Source organism: Typopeltis vanoorti, chromosome 9, assembly GCF_054136105.1.
Source record: "Typopeltis vanoorti isolate ZY-2024b chromosome 9, IOZ_Tvanoo_1.0, whole genome shotgun sequence".
In the NCBI taxonomy this organism is placed as follows: domain Eukaryota; kingdom Metazoa; phylum Arthropoda; class Arachnida; order Uropygi; family Thelyphonidae; genus Typopeltis; species Typopeltis vanoorti.
The window spans coordinates 79602604-79624422 of NC_143557.1; the positions used below are offsets into that span (position 1 = coordinate 79602604).

The 21819-nt window shown below is 33.4% G+C and overlaps 1 protein-coding gene across 8 annotated transcripts in view; it reads right to left on the reverse strand.

Moving 5' to 3' along the window:
• Positions 1-21819, reverse strand: part of LOC150103183 (uncharacterized) — a 167124-nt gene that overhangs the window by 49930 nt on the left and 95375 nt on the right. For 5 of the 8 annotated variants that reach the window (XM_090397555.1, XM_090397551.1, XM_090397553.1 and 2 more), the window contains one exon: positions 14387-14554. The exons of the other annotated variants lie outside the window; for them this stretch is intronic. The gene's annotated coding sequence lies outside the window, so the exon portion shown is untranslated. The remainder of the gene's footprint in view (positions 1-14386; positions 14555-21819) is intronic. 8 annotated transcript variants of the gene reach the window in all.

Here is a 21819-nt window from a genome sequence, read left to right on the forward strand (position 1 = left end):
GAGCTGCACATGCAAGGGAGATGGAACCATTTTTAATCCATAAACAATTACAGCATTTTTCTTTTACTTGTCCTAATATAAAACAGATTGAAACTAAGTGTGTTCAACCAAGATTATTCCATGATCAACTTCTTTGTGAATGGTATAATAGAATTTCTAAAGAGAAGGGGAGGATTCGTGGTTTAGTTTAAATTATTCTTATGCTTACTAGTGATATTCTCATGTGAGACTTTTTAATGAACCCACAAACCTTTTAATCATATTCATACATTTAAGTTCAGCATGCATGGAGTCTGGATTCTGCGACTTCAAATACGGCATCTCTTTAACACGTAAATATCAAAACCTGCATCTTATGAGAAACATTATCAACTTAGATATGAAAAATACTAAATATTAAAAATGTATGTGGGGGCAGTGTAAGGAGAGGGCATAAGAAATGTTGACTATCAGAAGATTTTAGTCTCCTCTTACCATGCAAAAGCCTCCATATGAGCATAGCTTGTCATGATTTTCTTCCTTTATAATACTAAATAAAGGAAGAAGGGGGAGAGGAAAAGTGTAATTATGAAGAAAGAAAATGGAAGAGACAAACATTAAACACATGGAGGATTTTACAAGAAGATAATTTACAATATTTGATATCTCTGCTCTTCATTACATAATTCTATATTCTGTTCCTAAAATATCCACATAAGAGAGCAAGAGAGCGAATTATATTCAACAAAGTGAATGCTCTTTAAAATAATGTAATTTTTACCTTTTCTTTCATAGCAGTATAGTAGAAAGGTATTAATTTTTTTTTCTTTTTTTTCAATTATCCAAAGAAGATTTTATCTCTATCTTCAACAATTCTGGTCTGACTTCATTAATTCAGTTCTTGTGGTCTTTCATCAATTATCAAAAAAATTCAGAATGTTTATAACCTCAGGACAACTTACATGTTTCTAAATTTAAATAATAAATATTTTTAAATGGTATAGAACAGTGGCTGGTAGTTTCTCCCTCGAGTCCATCTTACAAGATCGATGACAATTTCCATAACGCACCAATGTACAGTTAATCTTTGAATACCATAAACTCTGCCAATGTATTTACTAGTAGGTTTCATTATTTTTTTTACTAAAATGACAGAAGTGATCTGCTACTTGTTTTCTTATTTAATAGGTTTTAATATTTTTTACCCATTCACTACAGTGGAAAATCATTCAAAACAGCTATTAATATTACTTTACACCCACATTTTTTACTTTTACTACTTAAAAAATGCAAAAAATTATCAACTTAAAAGTAGTGATATTTCTCCATTCAAACTAGCATTCTTGCATCACAAAAACACTTTTCAGGAAGACGATGTAATTTGATGTCAATCAAAACAAGGATGTGAACCACAGATGATTGATGTATTTCATTTACCATGGTTGGTTGGGTGGATGAAAGAACAACTCGTCTTGTTTAGATTATTAGAAGCAATCTAGTTCTGAATTGCTTCCACTAATTACTTGGTTGTAGTGCCTCATGTTTCTGGCATATGCTTCTGTGCTCTGAGGATGCTGGTTTGAATCCAGTGGACTGTCAGAAAACAAATTCATAATTTGTTTTAATGTGACAATGCAAGTTAATACCATGAATAATAACAAATATCTAAACTTTGCTACACACTGTCAACATCAATGTCAAAAACAGAGCAGCTGGGGGGTCACATGAGAGGCAGAGATGTAACAAAAAGACAGCATGCTTTGGTCTTCTTTAGAAATGACCAAGTTGTAAGAGATAACTCTAAGAGGTTCCATAAAACTATAAATGCTATAGCATCAATATAAGAAACTCATTCAGTTTTGTGAAAGAGCATCCTTTGTTATTTTGTTTAAAGAGATGTTCAACCACAAGTTCTAGTGAATTTCTGTGTCACAGCACTGAGTAAAAAGAAAGCAGAATGAAAGAATATATATATTTGGTTTTGTCAAATTGTTTTGTCTACCAAAAACACTTTGTTATGAAAGATCATAAATAACATATCATTACAAGATTAAATATAAAGAAAAAATTTTATTTTTTGGACTGATGAATTTAGGACAATAAAATCACCACCTTGGAAATTCTCTCTTTGATTAATCACTAAAAACATCTTTAAGAAAGAATCTGACCGTAATAAATGAGAGGTTATGCTAGTTATTTAGTAACAGACAGGACTGAAAACCAGAAAGATTCTTTATGAACCCAAAATTTGTAAATCAATTGCTATTGGCTCTGGCAAAACAGGGCATTCACATTAGTTGAAATTATTTGAAGATTTCAGCCTGTTTGTTCAAATATGTGCAAAGCATACACAATTATTCTGTGCAACAACTTTTGTGCAAATAATCACAGACACTGCACTGTTATTTGTGTGTAGAGCTGTTTGTTCTTTATGAAGAAAGCAACCTTTTCCACTTTCAATGAAGCAGGCTGTCATGGAATTTAAAAAGGAACTACTGCCAAAGACCAAAGATTTTTTCCTGAAATTAAAAAATCAAATCAAATCAAATACAGGTATCCCTTGCTTAACGTGGGATTTGATTAACGCGGCAAAATTAATTGTGACAATCCCTTTATACACGCAGCAAAAGTTTTAATTAACTCGCCTTTAAATTTACCAAAATTCCACCATATACACAACATCACTGTTACGACCCGTAGACATGGGCATCATTGCAACTTTCAAAGCCCATTTTCTTAAAAAGACATTCTCAAAGGCAGTAGAAACAACAATGGGAGAAAATGCGATTATGCTCCAAGAATTTTACAAACACCGTGGTTGAAGAAATCGTTGCAATTGGTGAAGACCTTGGTTTTGATGGTGTTGATGCAGAAGATGTTAAAGAATTATTGGATTCAAATTTGAAAGATTTCAGTGACAACAATCTTCTTGAAATTAAACAACAACAATGCGCAAATGAAGACAAAGAAGAAATGGAATGTGAAGATGGGATTCCAAAGGAGATCTTAACAATCGAAGAACTGGATGGATCAGAAAAACACTTGACCAAAGACTAGAGACCGCAAATATGAAAGTCCTGAGAAAGATTAGAGGCATGAACATTAGAGGCATCAATGACAATATCATATTTAAAAAACAGGATATTAGGAAAGAACTTGCCATTGTCAGCATCCAGGAATGCGTTAGCAGAATTAATCTCAGGTGGTATGGTCACTTAAACAGAATGGGCGAGGAAAGATTAGAAAAACAAGTGTTCGCTGGCAGGAAAACGACCCAGAGGAAGACCAAGATATAGGTGGATTGATACAGTACAAAGTGCATTAGACGATAGAAATATAAGATCTGATAATGTTGGAGTCTTGACAAGTAACAGATTGATTTGGAGGAAAATTGCAGATAGGAAGTTGGTAATGATGTAAATTTTTCATGTAGTACTATCATATCCTGTACACCCCTTGAGGGTACATGGCAGGAATTTTACAAAAATTTTAACATTATACATGCAATTGAAAACATTCATGATTTGTGGGAGCAAGTGTCTTTTACCTGCATGGGAGCTGTTTGAAAAAACCTTTTGAAATGCATTAATGACTTAAGTGGTTTCCAAAATCCTGCGAACACCGTGGATCGTTGAAATCGTTGCAATTGTTGAAGACCTTGGTTTTTATGGTGTTGATGCAGAAGATGTTAAAGAATTATTGGATTCAAAAGATTTCAGTGACAACTATCTTCTTGAAATTGAACAACAACAACAATGCGCATATGAAAATAAAGAACAAATGGAATGTGAAGATGAGGTTCCAAAAGAGATCTTAACAATCGAAGAACTGGATGGAATATATCGCAGTTTAGAATTGCTTAAGCACCAAGTAATGGATGTGGATCCAGATGTTAATCGAAGAATGCTTGTTTTCCGAGGTCTAGAGAGTCATTTTGCTTGTTACTGTAGAATTTATGCTGATAAGAAAAAAACAAACTGTTCAAACGACTCTTTATAACTTTTTTTGATAAAAAAAATTGCTGTAACTAACGTAGATAGGTTCAAGAAGCATTTATTAAACATTTACTTTGTATTCATTTTTCTTTCCTAAAAGAGTACCATATAAAAGGAATTATTAATACAGTAATGGATCATGGACGAATTGTAATTTTTACCATTGATTATTAGATTTGATTAATGCGGTAACATTGGGGGGTAAATTAATCATGTTAATCAAGGGATATCTGTACTTGTATCTTTGAAACTGAAAGTGGAACAAACAACAGCAAAAATGTATAGTTCTGTAACATGATTGTAATAATACTAAATTGTAAGAATTGTCAATTCTAAATTGCAACAAAGACAAGTTAGCTCTGAAATCCTGGTTTTTCAATGAAGGATGTTATGGACATTATTTCAACATTATCTGACATGATGCTTTAGCTCAATGTAAATGCAAACTTTTTCTTTTTCATTTGGTTTCGGGGGGAGAAAACTGAGTCAAAATAGTGTGTGATGTTTATTACTTGACAATGAAATATTTAAGCAGAGGTGCAATGGCTTCATCAATATCCTGATATACCTCAGATGTACAAAATACTGTAGCAGTGCTGCATGATTGGCAATCACCTATCAACAATAGTTATATCTAATATTGTAATCTTTCTAGGGCTTTTCTGACTGAATCAATCCACCAAGATCTTGATCTTCCTCTAGGTTAGTCTTGGCATCAAATACCTGTTTCGCTAATCTTTCCCCTCCTATTCCATTTAAATGACCACGCCACCTTAGATTAGCTCTGCTTACACATCCTTGAATGCTAACAATGTTGAGTTTCTTCCTAATATCCTATCATTAATGCCATCTGTTCATTGCTCTAATTTTTATCAGAACAATCACATCTCTGGTCTCTAGTCTTTGATAAAGAAAGTTCTTTATTTCTAATCCAGCTCTCGGGTCCATAAAAAAAAAAAAAAAAAAAAAAAAAAACGGCTCGAACACTGTCTTGTATATAGCTACTTTAATTCTAAATAATAATAAACTTATTCAGTTGACTTCTTTGGCTTTGCTAAATCGGTTCTCTATTTCCATATTTAATTTGTCATCTTCATTTAAAATTGTGCCTGAATAGCAGAAATATTTTCCTTGTTCTATGTTTTCCACTGATAATGCAGATGAAGTTTTCTGTGTTCATGTTTATATTCATAGCTTTGGTCTTTTTTTATTGCTGATTTTCATGCCAAATTTGTTTAAGAGTATATCATATCATCTTCAATAACACACAGGAGGTAAGTTTGATATATAGATTAATGACACTTCATTCCATAATGCAATTCATATATATATAAAACAATAAGAGTGGAGATAGTATGCACCCTTGTCATACACCTGATTTTACAAACCATCATCATCATCATCAAATTCCTGTCATGTACCCTCAAGGGGTGTACAGGATATGACAGTACTACATGAAAAAATTACATCATTACTAACTTCCTATCTACAATTTTCCTCCAAATCAGTCTTTTACTTGTCAAGACTCCAACATTATCAGGTCTTATATTTCTATCATCTAAAGCACCTTGTACCGTATCAATCCACCTATATCTTGGTCTTCCTCTGGGTCGTTTTCCTGCCAACCTGGCAGAGAACACTTGTTTTGCTAATCTTTCCTCTCCCATTCTATTTAAGTGACCATACCACCTGAGATTAGCTCTGCTAACGTATTCCTGGATGCAGACAATGTCAAGTTCTTTCCTAATATCCTCATTTTTCATATGATATTGCCATTGATGCCATCTGTTCATCTGTTCACGCCTCTAATCTTTCTCAGGACTCTCATATCTGCGGTCTCTAGTCTTTGGTCAAGTATTTTACTTCTGACCCAGCTCTCAGATCCATAAGTTAAAACTGGTTTGAACACTGTCTTGTATACAGCTAATTTAGTGTTCCGACTAATTTCTTTCTTATTCCATATGAATTTATTCAATTGACTTCCCACCTTACCAGCTTTGCTGATTCTGTTGTCTATTTCTATATTTAATTTACCATCTTCAGTAAAAATCGTGCCTAAGTAGCTGAAATGTTTTACTTGTTCCACAGGTTCTCCATTCACAACACAGTTGACATTTTCAATGATTCTGCCTATTTTCATTGTCTTTGTCTTTTTATTGCTGACCTTCATACCATATCTATTACAACAGCTATTCAATTTAGTCAGAGAATCTTGCAGACTTGTAGCGGATTTATTTAGAAGTATAACATCATCCGCATAAAGCAAAGAGCTGACGTCAACATCTCCTATTTTGATATCAGGTTTAATACCACTTTCCTTCATAATGTGATCCATATAGATAATGAATAACAGAGGGGATAATGTACATCCTTGTCTCACACCAGATTTAACATTAAACCATCTTCCTGTACTTCCTTCAATTCTAACTGCTGACTTACAACTCAAATAAAGACTAAGTATTGCTTGATATAATGCCCCATTGACACCATATAACTGCAGCGTATTGAATAGTATCTCTCTTGGCACCTTGTCATATGCCTTTTCCAAATCGACAAAACTTAAATACAGGTCTTTGTTATATTCCCATGCTTTCTCGACTATTTGTCGTAAAGTGAAGATCTGATCCTGACAGCCTCTATTTGGCCTGAATCCAGCTTGTTCTTCACCAAGCTTTTCTTCCACAATTCTTCTCAACCGTTTCTCAAGTATACTTGCATAGATCTTGCCAGGAACACTCAGTAGGGAAATACCTCTGTAATTCTCACATTCAGTTTTATTTCCCTTTTTACATGGGTACTATAAGAGCTCTACTCCAATCATCGGGAATTCGTCCCTCTGTCCAGGCTTTCTGAACTATGCAGTGCAGCCACTGTAAGACATTTATACCACCATACTTCAGCATTTCTGGTCGAATATCATCTACTCCTGCTGCCTTTCCAAATTTCAAGCCTCTGATGGCTTTTTCTACTTCAAGTATGGATATGTATTCCTGACTGCATGCCTGGTCAGTGTTTTTTTATCACTGTGCTGTCATCACTGCTTGTTTCATTTAGCAGTTTTTCAAAGTAATTACTCCATACTTCAAGGATATCTTTTTCTCCTGTTTTCATGTCACCTTTATCATCTCTAACTCCTTTTACAGCACTCTTTCCTCCAAGAGTGCTGTAAAAGCTTCTTCAACAACCTCCAGAATATTTTGCCACCTTCTTGATATTTATTTTCTATATTCTTGCCAAAGTAATCCCACGACTTTTGTTTAGCTAGTTTTACACACTGTTTAGCTTTCTTACATTTGTCTCTGTATTCTGTAAGAGTAAAAGCTGACTTATTTGCCAGGAACTTTTGATATGCTTTCTTCTTTTTCTTCACTGCCTCTTTTACTTCCTGTGTCCACCAGGGAGTTCTGATTTTTTTATCCTTGCACACAACCTCACCACATGCCTCTCTGGCAGAATCAATCAATGTTTTCTTCAGAGTTTGCCACTGAATCTCCAAGGTTTGATTCCTGTTCTCAAACTCTTTCATTTTCTTTTCAATAATCTTTCTGTATTTTAGTCTACAGTTCACATCTGAGAGCTGCTCAACTTTTATTCGCTTTAAAACTTTCTTACATGTTATTCTTTTCAATATGAAATTCAATTTTATCCTGCTCAAGACTAAATAGTGATCACTTCCAATTTCAAATCCCCTGTACACTCTGGTGTCCTGCACCAGGGAGAAAACATCACTATCAACAATAACATAGTCAATGAGACTTTTCTTATTCCTAGCCTCTTCTCTCCATGTGAATTTGTGCACATTTTTATGTTGGAACATGGTGTTAGTAATAACCAGTCCATTTCCTGAGCAGAAATCCAACAGATATTTGCCATTATTATTAGCTTTGCTCTTTTCTCCAAATTTTCCCAAAATATTTTTGTATGTCTCACAATCATTTCCTACTCTGCTATTTAGATCCCCAACAAGGACCAACTTTTCTTTTTTCATTGTGTCAGTTGCTTTCTCTAAAGCTCAAAAAATTCCTCCACTTCTACCTTAGTAGAACCTTCTGTGGGACCATAGGCACAAATAAGTCTCATTGTCTAGTTCCCCATTCTCATATTTGCCCACATTACTCTACTTGAGACTGACTGCCATTCAAGAAGATTAGCCTCGTATTTTGTGTTGAATACTATGGCTACTCCTTCTTTTCCTTGATTGTCATTTCCTGAATATAACATTTTGTATTTATTGCTCAGAAAGATCTCACCAGTTTTGGTCTTTTTTGTTTCAGTCACCCCTATTATGTCGATCTGGTACTTATCTAATTCCTCAAGCTAGCTCCATTTCTTTGCCATTCAGGCTTCTTACGTTGATAGTACCGATCTTTAACTCTGGTGATGTTGAGTTAGGGTTTGTTTTCAGATTTGTTCCAGTAGCTGACCTTTCGAGTTCCAGTAGCTGACCATCTTATATCTCCTTCAATTCTAATTGCTGACTTGCAACTTAATATAGACTATGTATTGCCCTGCATATTCCATTTACTCCATATAACTGAAGAATTTTGAAAAGCTTTTCTCTGGGCTCATCTCATCCTGACAGTCTGTTTGAACCCAACTTTTTCTTCTCCTCTTCCTCCTAGGTTTTCTGCAACAATATTTCTTAGCCTTTTCTCAAGTATACTTGCATAAACCAGGAAAACACTCAGCAGGAAAATTCCTCTATAATTCTCACATTCAGTTTTATTTCCCTTTTTATAGATGGGTACTATGAGAGCTTTATTCCCATCATCTAGAATTTGATCCTCTGACCAGGCCTTCTGAATTATGCAGTGTAGCCACTGTTAAACCTTTAAATCTCCATATCTGAGAATTTCATAAACTTATGTAGAACTACAAAAACAAATGAACTAATGGCTTTAGTCAGGAAAAAATCTTGTAGCTCCTCTGAATAAAAGTGAAACAAATGATAAAAAATAATAAAAGTGTTTGAAAAAAAAAATCCATTGTATACTGTGGTTCCCAACAATGTTTAGCTCAAAAATGTTCTACTGAATAATGAAAAGGCAAATTACAAAATAATGGGAACTTTTTTTTTTTTTTTGCAAAATATGATCTACTGTCCGACTACAGATGTGAGAACACTGGTTTCCATAAATTGGGGAACAAAAATAAAAATCGAGATAACTTGGGGGGGGGGGGGGGTTCCAATGTGTAAAAAAAAAAGCAATGCTGAGTTTGGTTATTGTATATTGTATACAAATGAGCATTACTGTCAGCAGTATATACCACTGAGCGAAACATAAAAGCAGGCAATTTTGAATGGTTTTCCATTGTTTGGAGTGAAAATAAGACATTTTGTGATAGCAAAATTCTTAGATATAGCTACAAGACATCATTTAACTAACGAATTAAGATGGCAAGCCATCATAAGACCAGAGGTAGGCCAAAGTTCGGCAGAAGTAGCCAAATGGTTGCGAGTTGTTCTGTGATTCACACACTGTGAAACTAATTTCAACACTCACAAACATCTTGGCAATAAATAGTGAAGGCCATGGGATATAAGAGCAATAGGTGACTGATATCTTCGATTATCTGCTCACCAAAACATAAGTGCTACCCCGAATCAGCTACAATCTGACCACCACATAGGCTGCAGGAACACTGGTATCTGCTTCCACTGTTTCTTAAGACTTCACAAAGGTGGTCTGTATGCCAGGTGACTGGTAGCCTGTGTGATTCCCCCTATCCCCTACCACAGGACAGAATGTTTGAAATTGGCCAAGCTACATGTTAATTGGACCCAAGACAAATGGCAGTTGGTATCATTTACAGACAAGTCCTTGCTCTGATCTGGAGAGTATCAAGAAAAAAACCCTCCCTCTAATATCAATGAAACAGACACTTATGGTGTAGGTAGTGTGATTGGTTTGTAGAGGCATCTCAGTGGATGGATGCACCAACGTACATGCTTTGTAGCAGAACCATGAATGCTGCAACTTATAGAGATGAGATCCCGGACCCTAATGTTTCACTGTATGTGGGTGTGATAGGGTAAACATTTATCCTACAAGAGTATAATGCTTGTCCTCATCAAGTGAAGACTGTGAACTAATATCTTTAAGAGACTATCATACATATGGACTGGTCAGCAAGGCTTTCTGACCTTAATCCTATTGAGTTTGTCTGGGATGTTGTTGTTCTCAATCTCCCCTCCCCAAAACCTTGATGGAGTTATGAGAGTTTTGCAATGCACAGGAGCTTAGTTATCAGCAACTAAGCTCCTGTACACCGTTATAAATAGCATGAAACATCACTGTGAGCACTATACTGCCGTGAGGAGTGACCACATTCCTCATGGAGGTACTTTGACACTCATTTTGAACTCTTGTTTTTGACCATTGCCTTCATGTACCCATTTGTTACTGAATTAAACTATTTATTTACATTGATACTTATGGCTATTTTGCCTCTTTTCATAAGGAGTACTCCTTGTATTACATCACTGGCTTTTTTTACTCCAGTTAAATTAAAACATCGATAATGTGTATTTTAAAAACATAACTTAAAGTAATATAATTTTCCAAAAATAATATAATATTTATATTTATTTAGAATTTTTGTGGCTGTTTCTTTCACATCTATATGATACTGCTTTTCACTGAATTGCATAAAGTTGATCATGCAGTTTGAATTGTTAAAATTTTTCTCTTTGTTTTGTAATTTATGGAAATCAGTGTGCCTGATGTACTTATAAGCTGAAGATTAAACATCACCAATGAAGATGGTGAAATACATTAAGGAGGAATGGAATATATGCATTACCACGCTACATAGCTTTTAGCTTAAAAGATTTTAAAACATAGTTTTCAAACTGACTATGGGACATATTCCTAATCTTCCAGATGCCTGTAAACTGAATCCAATAACGTTTTTCAAATATTGTATATATATATCAGGCAAATTTTGGCAAAAAATTAAATGGGCCTACATAGTTTATGGATCTGAAGATGTTTAGCTTCCATTAAGTAATTTAAGTATGCCAAGCACAAAAATGGCTATGTCAGTAAAATATAGTATTTATTATTATCATTATTTATTGATTTGTTTTATTATTATTATTATTTTTTGTAGCTGGGAGTCATTTTATGGAACCATCTGACTTGCACATAAAATATTTTAGACTTAATGAGTAGCATAAAGCAACTGGCGGCATTTGGCATATAAAGTGACTGCAGAATTATTATAAAAACGTGTCAGTCTGAGCATACTGTTTTATCTTTATGTGTTTAATTTTCCGTTATGCAGTGTGAAGAACTTGTGTATATCTAGATATCCAAAGGAGATTCATAGTGAGGAAGCAAAACATCAGTTTGCCAAAAATGGTATTACTCATGCCAAAATATGATTCCACAAAAACTATGGCAAACCATACAAAATTTGTCAAGTGTTGAATAATTGAAGAAATGGGCCTTACTGTAAAAATATGTCTTTCATTTCTATTCTGACATGAACTAAAACAACACAAGGAAAGGAAACCTATTTTGCCTAACCAACACTATAGTAACAACAGGAAACGAAAGGATATTTCATATCTTCTGCCTGACACGAGACTGGCTCAGAGACTTAATGTATCTTATCTTCGCCTCCGATTAATACGACGGTTTAAGTCAGAATGAATGTCATGTGAAGTAAAAGATGAAAATAGTTCTTACCAACATATAGAGATTTAGCCTACCAAAGGATTCTGTACTTAAAAGCACCTTGGGTCTAGGGATTTCATTTCCTTTATGCAAGAGTCATGAGAAAGAATTTATATCACACTTTTTTGTAAGTTAACTAGTATTGTCATGATATTTACAGAGTAACAGTTGAAACTAATCGAGTCACCAAAGTATATAATACAAGCAAATATCAAGGTTATTTACTGGCTCATCCAAAAAAAAAAAAGCTTGATAGGTGCTCTAGCACAAACTGGCAACGATCTTGCTTTCTTTGGCATTCTCTTCATTAATTAAAAAATTTATCTTGAATTCTTTGATAAAGTGAAATACAAAGAATATAATTAGTTAATCTGTGGAGATTTGAGAGTTCTGTTTCGGGCAGCAATTCAGTTACATGAAAATGGCTTTTTCTATATAAAATGGGCAGCCTATTATCAATGCAAGATATAAAAACAGTGGGCATGAGTGAAAATTTGCATTTTTAGAATATAATTTTTTTTTTCTCAAGGCTATTAAGAAGCTCCTACATAAATTTACTTTTACTACCACTTATTAGGGTTAAAATATATTTGTTAAGGAGATGTAAAAGAATATATCAGAAAATTAATTGCAGACAGGCAGAATTTGAAGGGAAAACAACCACAACTAAATACAAAACATGAATTTTAATTTCAAAAATGAAATATCAAATGTTATAGAAGGAAAGCACTTGAAATGTATCATTTGGCATTAAGCATATTAATATTAAAAGAAAGGATACACAGACTGTTCAGAAGCCGAATAGCAAAAACCCTGAATTTATTTGAGCGTACCTTAAGCAAAAGCACTAATAAGTCAAATATGGACCAATATACATATATATATATAGGTTCCTTAGATAGGTTCATCTGTTAAGTAATGCAATTCTAAAGAAATTCACAAACAGGTGGCTTCTTATTTAAAATGTTGTTGAAAGTTTTTTCACTCGGTTATACTATAAATTAAAGACACCAAGAAATTATATACATATATATATACATAGTTTAATCCTTTATCCAAGTGTAAGCAAACAAAGTTTTCGCTTGAAGTATTTTCAGGACTGGGGCAACTTGTGGTAAAGGTATGACTTCACATCACTTGCCTTAGTATCCCATAATGCAAAGCACATATCCTTGTGGACATGTATATAATGCTATGCATTAAGGGAAGGGCCACTACCCAGACTGGTTTCGACCTTTATTCAGGTCTCTTCAGTGGTAGCCAGATGTTATACATGTCTGCAAGGAGATGTGCTTTGCATTATAGGATATTAAGGCTAGTGATGTGAAGTCTTAGCTTCCTTATACAAGTTGCCCTAGTCCTGAAAATACGTCATGTGCAAACTTTGTTTGCTTACACTTGGATAAAGGATTAAACCAAGTATATAATTTCTTGGTATCTGTAATTTATCTTATTCAAAATGTTTTAAGTCATACACTGCTTTGCTACTTGGCTAATAAAATATATAATGCATATTTACAAATGACTCACTACAGCAAACATCACCATAACAAGCTGATGCAAACTCTTGACCAAGGCTCAATAGGTACAATACTATGCTAAAAGATATTTGCTATGGCAAGGTATCCACTTTAACAAACTGTTCCTGTGGTCCCTAAAAGTTTGCTATAGTGAGAGTTGACTATTATACTTAGTTTTAATAGAAATAGCAATATTTTTTTGGGAATGACAGATCCTGATTTCAAAAGCATAGTTGAAAATATGCTCAAGAATTTTATTTATTTTTTTAAAATTATATTTCTTGAATTATTACTTAAAATATTCTCCTGCAAATTTTGGTGCAGTGAGCAAAAAAGCAGGATAAAAATGCTCCAGGTAGAAGAGGTGGAAAGGAGGTAGTATATATTCTGAAATATCAAAATTATGGCAGATTAGTGTTAGTGCTTAAAAATGAAAAATAACCATCATATGCAGAAAAAGACTGCACCATTTCTGTTCTCAGGAATTAAAAAAGAAAAACTAGAATGAAGAAAATAAAAAACATCACTTGTTTAGTTATTTGCTTTCTGCATTTAGAATCTAGTCACATGTGTAACTAAACCATTTCTACTCAAAGGTTTCTGCAAACAGTACAATTATATATTTCAAATGCTTGAAATGAAGATATTAGGAAAGGAAATCATTACCACAGTGACCTTCAAATTGCATAAAGGTGATCATCATAATTATGAAAAAAGTTTCTACAAGGTGGCCCATAAGTCATATAGGGGTTTAAAATGTGAATAACTCATTAACTAATAAATAAATAAGTAAAATTCCCCAGATTCTGTATTTCGTTATAACAAAAAAATAATAATTAATAAATAAAGTTATTAAATTTTAAACCAATTTGTGACTTATGGGCCACCCTGTAGAATTTATTACCTACAAAGATATAACCAACCGTTTTGGTAGTTTAAATGATATATTTATGTTATATGTTAAGTCCATTAATGATTCCAATACAGTATTTGGCATTTTCATTAGGTGATTTTCTTTCTGCCTTTACCTGACAGGTAAAAAATTATTCAAAAATCATTTTATTATTATTAAGAGATGTGAACGATTTCTGTTTTGGATATCTTGAGGTGGAAATATTGTTTTCTGGATACAATAATTATTAATGTTTGTAACTTTTCTTTTAGATGGCTGCCATCATAAGATGATAATCAGAATAAGATATAGGTGTACCTTATTATTTAGGTGACTTCTTTGGGAAGATATATGAAGATAAGATTTCTGCTATCGTCCTTCAGCCTTAGTAGTGAGATCTTGATCTTCTAATGCTTCTTATTGCTTGCTTTACTGGATTAGGTAAGTTATTAATAGAAAATGCTGAAAATACAGCATTTATACAATCTGCAAAATACAGCATTAAAATAAGGCCCTTAATAAAATATCTTGTGTATAAAATACTTTGCATGAGCTATTCTACAAGTTTGTTTTTCTTTATTGTTGTTTCCAAGATATAAAATATAGAAGCTAAATATACTAATAAAAATGAACTCAAACATCCTAGTTCACCGATACAATGTCTAGTCATAAGTAAAATACCTGCATATGTAAAATTCGAAAGAAAAACGGTTATGCACGTATAGGACATCAATGTGTGGCACATTGTATATAGCAAATAGTAATATTGCTATGTGTAACAAAACCAAGATTAGCATATTTTTCTTGTTAGCATGAGGGCCAATTTTCAATTTTTTTTTTTTTTTTTTTTTAACTTCAATATTTTGTTTATTTGCAAAATTAGCTTGCAGGTTGCAATGAGTGCTTTGATGGGTAGCATTCCCTTTGAAGAAGTGTAGAAATAGAAGTAAAAGAAATGTTTATATTCTGAAACCAGATGCTTTTTTTTTTTTTTTTTTGTAATATTCACTGATAATAAAAAAGGTCTGTCATTTGAAGCGATGCTTTTTAATGAAATTGAGAACCTAACAATTTCCATTTCTACATGAAAAAAATAATGAAAATCAAAAACGGAGAGCTCAATATTGTTCTTTAGTTATACTTGATATTCACTTTCCAATATTTTATTTTTATAGAACCTATATGTAGAACCTAATAATTCCTTAGACTTTTTATTAATGATAGTACTATACTGAAATTTGCTGCATTTACTAATGGGACAGCTATCCAGTAAATGTGGATTATATAACTAATTTCAATGGTTGATATCACTTATGACAAGGTGTTGTGTAATAGTGCCCAAAAGGAGTGGATATTTTTTGATTAATGTAGATCTAAAAGAATTAAAAAAAAAAATCCTACCCATGTATCTTAAAAAAATAAAAATAAAACAGAATAGACCACATAAACATGTAAATTCTAAATAAGTAATGTTTAACCCTCAACTGATTGTAACTATTTTTTTTTTTTTTTACCCTACTGCTTGGATTGTCAGAATAAAAAAAAAATATAAAAAAAAAAAAAGATCATATTGAAACAATTTTACAACTAGATAAAATATCAAGTTAAAATCCATAAAAGGCAACTGATGTTTGAGGAAAGGAGAGTAACACATGAGTGTGATAGTTGTGAATGAGATGAAAATATCTTAGATTAAAAAATGAAGCATGAATGTGTGCTGTATGAGAAGCAAGAACAAAAGGCACAGCATCTGAATTACCTAGCAAAAGAAGTGAGAAAAAAGTGGATGGGTGCAAGTAGTTTAATAGAGTTGGAAGTCAATCAGAAATCCTTGCAAAAAAAAGTAGAAAAGAAAAAGGACAAGTTAATGGTGATAATGAAAATATGAGTTGGGAAAAATGAATGATTATGCAAAGAATGTACAGAATGAAGGTTGCTATGCAAGATAGGAAACTGAAGGAGTCAGGAAGGAGAGAAAATGAAATAGGGAGTATAGTATTGTGTTAGGACTCCATGCTGAAGAGATGTGAGAGTAAAACAGATGTGAAAGGTGTGTTTGCAGATGGGAAATGCAAATGAAGCTGAAGAGAATTACAGTAGTAAGAATGGATGGTTTTCAAAAGAAAGCAAAAAATTGCTTGGAATTTGCATGTGTGTGTGCGTGCTGCTGGAGCCATTGAAGAAAAGGGGCATAAGAGTCGAAGGGAAAGTTGCTGTAATACTGCCAAGACAGGATGGTTGAGACAGGATGCTAATGAGAAGAGATATGATGACTTCAATATATGGAATAATCGGAGGCAATAAATTTGCCAGATAAGACTTCATTTGATTAGTGCCAAACTGGAAAGACTGCTGTTGAGAGGAGGAGAAGTCTTCAAGTAGCTATTTGCATACAAATACCAGGAGTATTAGGAACAAAGGCAAGTTTATGGTCTTCAGTGAATCAGCCTGGTCCAGAAATTATTGGTTTTAAAAATGATTGCCTGTGGATGACATACAGACAAGAGGAGAATACTATGGGTATAGCATTTGTGGAGTGTGTTAGTGATCTCACACAAAAAAAAAAGATCATCACAGTCATGCAGAGAGAAGTACAGTAGCAATAGTAGCTTTGCGATCGCTTAGCATAAAGTTAAGGTCAAAGGAATATTAGATAGATAGTGTGGTACTGCATAGGCCAGGAAACATTGAGGAAGGTGACCATAAAAAGTTAATTATTATTTTGGTAACCTCTATGGAGTCAACACTCATTGTGGAAGAACCACTCAACCAGCGACATGTCTATCATAAGGAATTTTGAAGTTATTTACACTCCTTGCATTCACAATGCACTCCACTCACCACAACTCTCCACATAAAAAATCTATTTCTCACACTTTTCTTCAACACTTGTTTATATCTCACACTTTTCTTCAACACTTGTTTATACAACTTCCAGGGATGGCTTCATGTTCTTCCAATCAGGATAAGAAGGTTTGTCTTTTTCCTATATATATATATATATATATTTAGGAAAATAAATAAATATATATATATATATATATATATATATATATATATATTTAGGAAAATAAATGCGTTATGGAGGCTTTCTCTTCATACCTCCTCTATAACATCAACTTTCTCAGTAGCTCATGTTGAATTTCATGATTTTTCCATGTTTCACTTTATGTATCTGTCCCAAAACAGACCAAATCTGTCTGTTTAGATAGACAGCATTAGGGCATGAGTCTACCATAATTATTACTTGCCTAACCATAGAGACAATAGACTGGCAGCAGGAAATAGCTTGTGAGAACTTACTCTCATCAGAAAATAAGTTCTCTGACTTGCTTAGGAATTACATTTAACCACGCTACCGGCCAAGACGTGTGTGTGTGTGTACATATATACGTCCAAGTTATCATGGATGCAAAGTGCATATTAAAATTGTAATGCCATTGATATTACATTGAAATATATGATGGCTATGAAGCGTATGGGGATGCGTATTTGATCCATAATAGCCGGTAAGGTGGTTAACATGTGGTGGAGGCAACATGAGTGTTGAATTTGGTAATATCTTAGAAGGTGATAACCAAAGTCACCATATTATATAATTGGGAGGGAGTCACTGCATGTTTTTGAGTAGTCAGTGGGTGTATGTTTCACATAAAAAAAAAAAAAAGTGGAACTACAGAATGGGAGACTATGATATGCTCAGATACAGGTTGGACACATGACATGAACTACATGGCAGGAAAATCAATTCGGGATCTTATAGGATCAAATAATAATGGCAATATCAATTATTCCTTAAATATTGACAGATACAAAGAGTGAAAGAATCATGAAATTCAGCATGAGCTGCAGAGTAAGTGGATGTTACGGAGGAGGTATGAAGGGAAAGATAAAGCCTCCATAAGCTCAGTCGGTCAGGACAAGGCTAAATGGTAAGAAAGACTTGGGTTAGTGAAGGTGAGTTAGCCAGTCTCATATGGATGTAGGCCAGTAGAACACATGCAATTTACACACAAAAATATATATATTTAGGAAAAAGAAACCATCTTATCCTAAAAATAAAGGTTATAAAAGCCAATGATACTTGGCAGATGCTGTGTACAGAAAGGATATTCAGTGCATATAAAGAAAGTGCCAGGTATGGCGAAGGAGGGAATCAGTATGAGAAATGATTAAAACAAAAGGAGCAAATCATAATCTTAAGGAATTATATGATTGTACAACTCGCATAAGAAAGGAATGAGTATGGAACAATGACTTTAGTTGCCAAACACACAGCACCTGAATGAAATTAACTAATGTTCAGCAGATATGTTGTCAATCTACTTCAAGTTCAAAGGAAGGGAATGTGAACTGTTTAGAATATTAAGATGGTTGGATGTCAAGTGAGGCTGTGGAACAGCCCCTGATGAATAGAAAAATAAAAGTTTCAATATATAAAGTAATAAACAAAATCAATGGTGACAAATTATACTCTACTACTATCAATACTACTCTAGAATGCTTTGTTCCTCTAATTTCACAGCAAATTATTAATTTCATTTTAACATAATTGCACTTTGCTTTATAATTTTGTTTATTTATATTTAACAACTTAAATCGACAAGTCATGATTGTATTGGGAAATAATCGAGAATCTTAAGAAGGATGGCAGAACTTTTTATTGCTAGTGGGCAAAATGTCCTTAATGCTTTATAATACTGCTTTTATGAGAGGTCAAAGAACTTATAAGCCCATCAGTGCTGTGTGTGTGTGTGTGGAGTTCAGGTGAAGAATGAGAAAGGAAGTTTATTGATATATATATATATATATATATATATATTTTTTTTTTTTTTAAAGAATTGCAGGTTGTAGCTGTTTAGGAATAACGCCTTCTGGAATAATCTTCATGCCAGAGGCTAGAGGTATAGGAAATGAAAGAGGAAGAGAAGAAACAAGCCCAGTAGATTTTTTCAATTGCAGTGAAAAGGAGTGTTGAGCAGCTGCTGGTCATTTTAAGACATACTTCATATACAAATGAAATTTACAATTAAGTATGGAAGTCGAATATATAATTAATTGTAGAAAAATATTTTAGTCATTCCTTGATATGAACCCTCAAACATGCACAGGATACTACAACACTGCACAATGAAATTTACATTACTACTAGCTTCCAAACATTTTTTTCCAAATTCATCTATCATTTATAATGTCTCATTGTCAGATCTTATATTTCTGTCTTCTATGATGCAGCTATTTGCATCAATCCACTTATGGATCTAGTCTTGATACTCTAACAAATACCTGTATTGTTAACCTTTCCCCTCTCTCTCTGTCTCATTTTGTTTAGGTGATTCATTACTTTAGATTAACTGTGTTCACATATGCTTTAATGTTAATAAATTCCAAGTTCCTTTCAATTAAATATGATTCTGCTGATACTATCTGTTCACTTCATTTTCCTTGGAGTTCTCCTATCTACAGTCAGTAGCTCCAATTTTTAGATCCATATGTTCGATCACTATTTTATATATACTGTCTCTTGTCTGATATCTGATAGAAGTCTATTCAGCTGGCTACAATCAATTCCAACTTTGCTCATTTATTATGTATTTCACTATTCAATTTGCCATTTTCACTAAAAATCCTAAAGGGCTGAGATGTTTTACCATTATATAGGTTCAACTATTTAGAATACAATTCATATTTTCCAAGTTTAAGGCCATCTTCTTTCAAGCAAATCCATACAGATGATGAATAATAGATGAATGCACCCATGTGTGCTATCTCTATGCAAGGATGCATGCACAACTTCTTGTATGTACTCTTCAATTCTAACTACAGGTAACCCTCGTATAACGCAGATGTTAAGTTCCAGAGAAATGGTGTGTTATATAAATTGCGTTATGCAAGACTCAGATCACATAGAAAAAGTAGAGTTAGGTTCCGAAGTCTTTTTTTTTTTAATTATATAAACAATGACATATCCAACAAAAATATGGTTTTATTTAATTCAGGTAATTCATGTAAGTTAAGAAAACATCATTGCACATAATGCATAAATGTTTTAGACAAAATAAAATAAAGTGCATATTTTAATCATCATCACTATCTTCAGATATAACATTTCGTAGATGTTCTTTATTTAAGAGTGGCCGGACGTCTTCATCTTGAAATCTCTTGGACATCATTTGTATAATTCTCTTTGCATACCTTTAAACCCTTCCGGCACCTGCCGAGATGCATCATATGCAAATTCGGCTGGTTTAGTTATCAAGAAGTCAGTAATAAGACCTTGCTTACCACTATGCTGCAATTAAGTTCATAATATGGAGCTAAACAAATATCCAATTGTCTCGTGAATTTTCCAGAGTGCTCCATTGAGGGTTCATTATCCAAAAAATACCTTCCTAACTTTCTTGCTAAGTTCAATCCTTCTGCTATACTTTAAACTGAATTCTTTAAGGATTCATCACAATCAGAATCTTCCCTGCCATTTGGTTCAACGTCATCTATTAATTGTACTAGTTCCTCCTCATTTAAATCTGTTTCCTCATCACAATTCATTCACTAATTTCGTTTTCAACCAAATGGCAAAAGCCCACTCCACCAAAATGTATGTGGTTTATTACACAACTTAGCTCAGCATCCACTGGAGGTACAAAATTTTGTTCCAGAACAGCGTCAGGACATATATTTTTTCAGTAAACATTCAGTAGGGGGTTGTAATTCCTTAATGGACTGAGAAATAATTTTCACATAATTCAATATTGAAAACTCTTTCCACGTTTGAAGCAGTGCTATGTTTGGATTAGATTCCATTTTTTCCAAAATTAATTGGAATGTTCGACGAATATGACTTAAATGTTGATATTATTCCTTGGTCGAGTGGTTGAATAAGTGAAGTAGTAGTATTAGGTGACAAAAATAGTCATTTTAATATTCGGATGTCTTAAATTTGTGTGTAAATTTCTACATCGGGTACAAACACTTGATTCCCAATTTTCAAACATGCTAGCTGTAACCCATGCTTTTCTGCTGGCCCACCAATAAACAGGTAGGGTGGAGTTGTTGAGCCATTTCACAGGAAAATTTTAATTTTCTCTTCGAGAGAAATGGAATTTCTTTCAAACGTTTTTTTTCCTTTTGTTACAGTTTTAGTGGCCATTAGTAGAAAAATTAATTTTTTACATATTGTATGTAACTCACCAGAAAATAAAGTGCTCAGCTTGAGATTAACACACTTATGATTTTCAATGCGCTTTCCTGGCAGAAAACAAAGACAACTTTAAACAATAAACACTTTATACGGCAAACTATTGACGTACATGCTAAAGGATATTTCCCTACTATACATACATTGCTACTTATAACTACATTCGTGATATGGGCAGACAAATTTAACGAAGATAAAATTTGATTTTTAAGTCGCACGGCGAAAAATATACGAAAAGATAAAGGATTACCTATAATTTGTAGACTGTGTTATATCGAAACCACGTTGTATAAGTGCCGCGTTATATGGGGGTTACTACAATTTGTGGACCGCATTGTATAAGTACCGTGTTATACGAGGGTTGCCTGTACTTTACTAAACTAAGTATAAACTATCTCCTGCTCGATATAATGTCCCATTTACACCATATAATTGTGATGTTTTGAAAAGCTTTTCTCTTGGTAAATCTTGTAGATCTGGAAAAGACCTTATATATGCCTTTTCCAGATATACAAAATAAACACAGATCCCTAATTTCATAACTATTTGACTT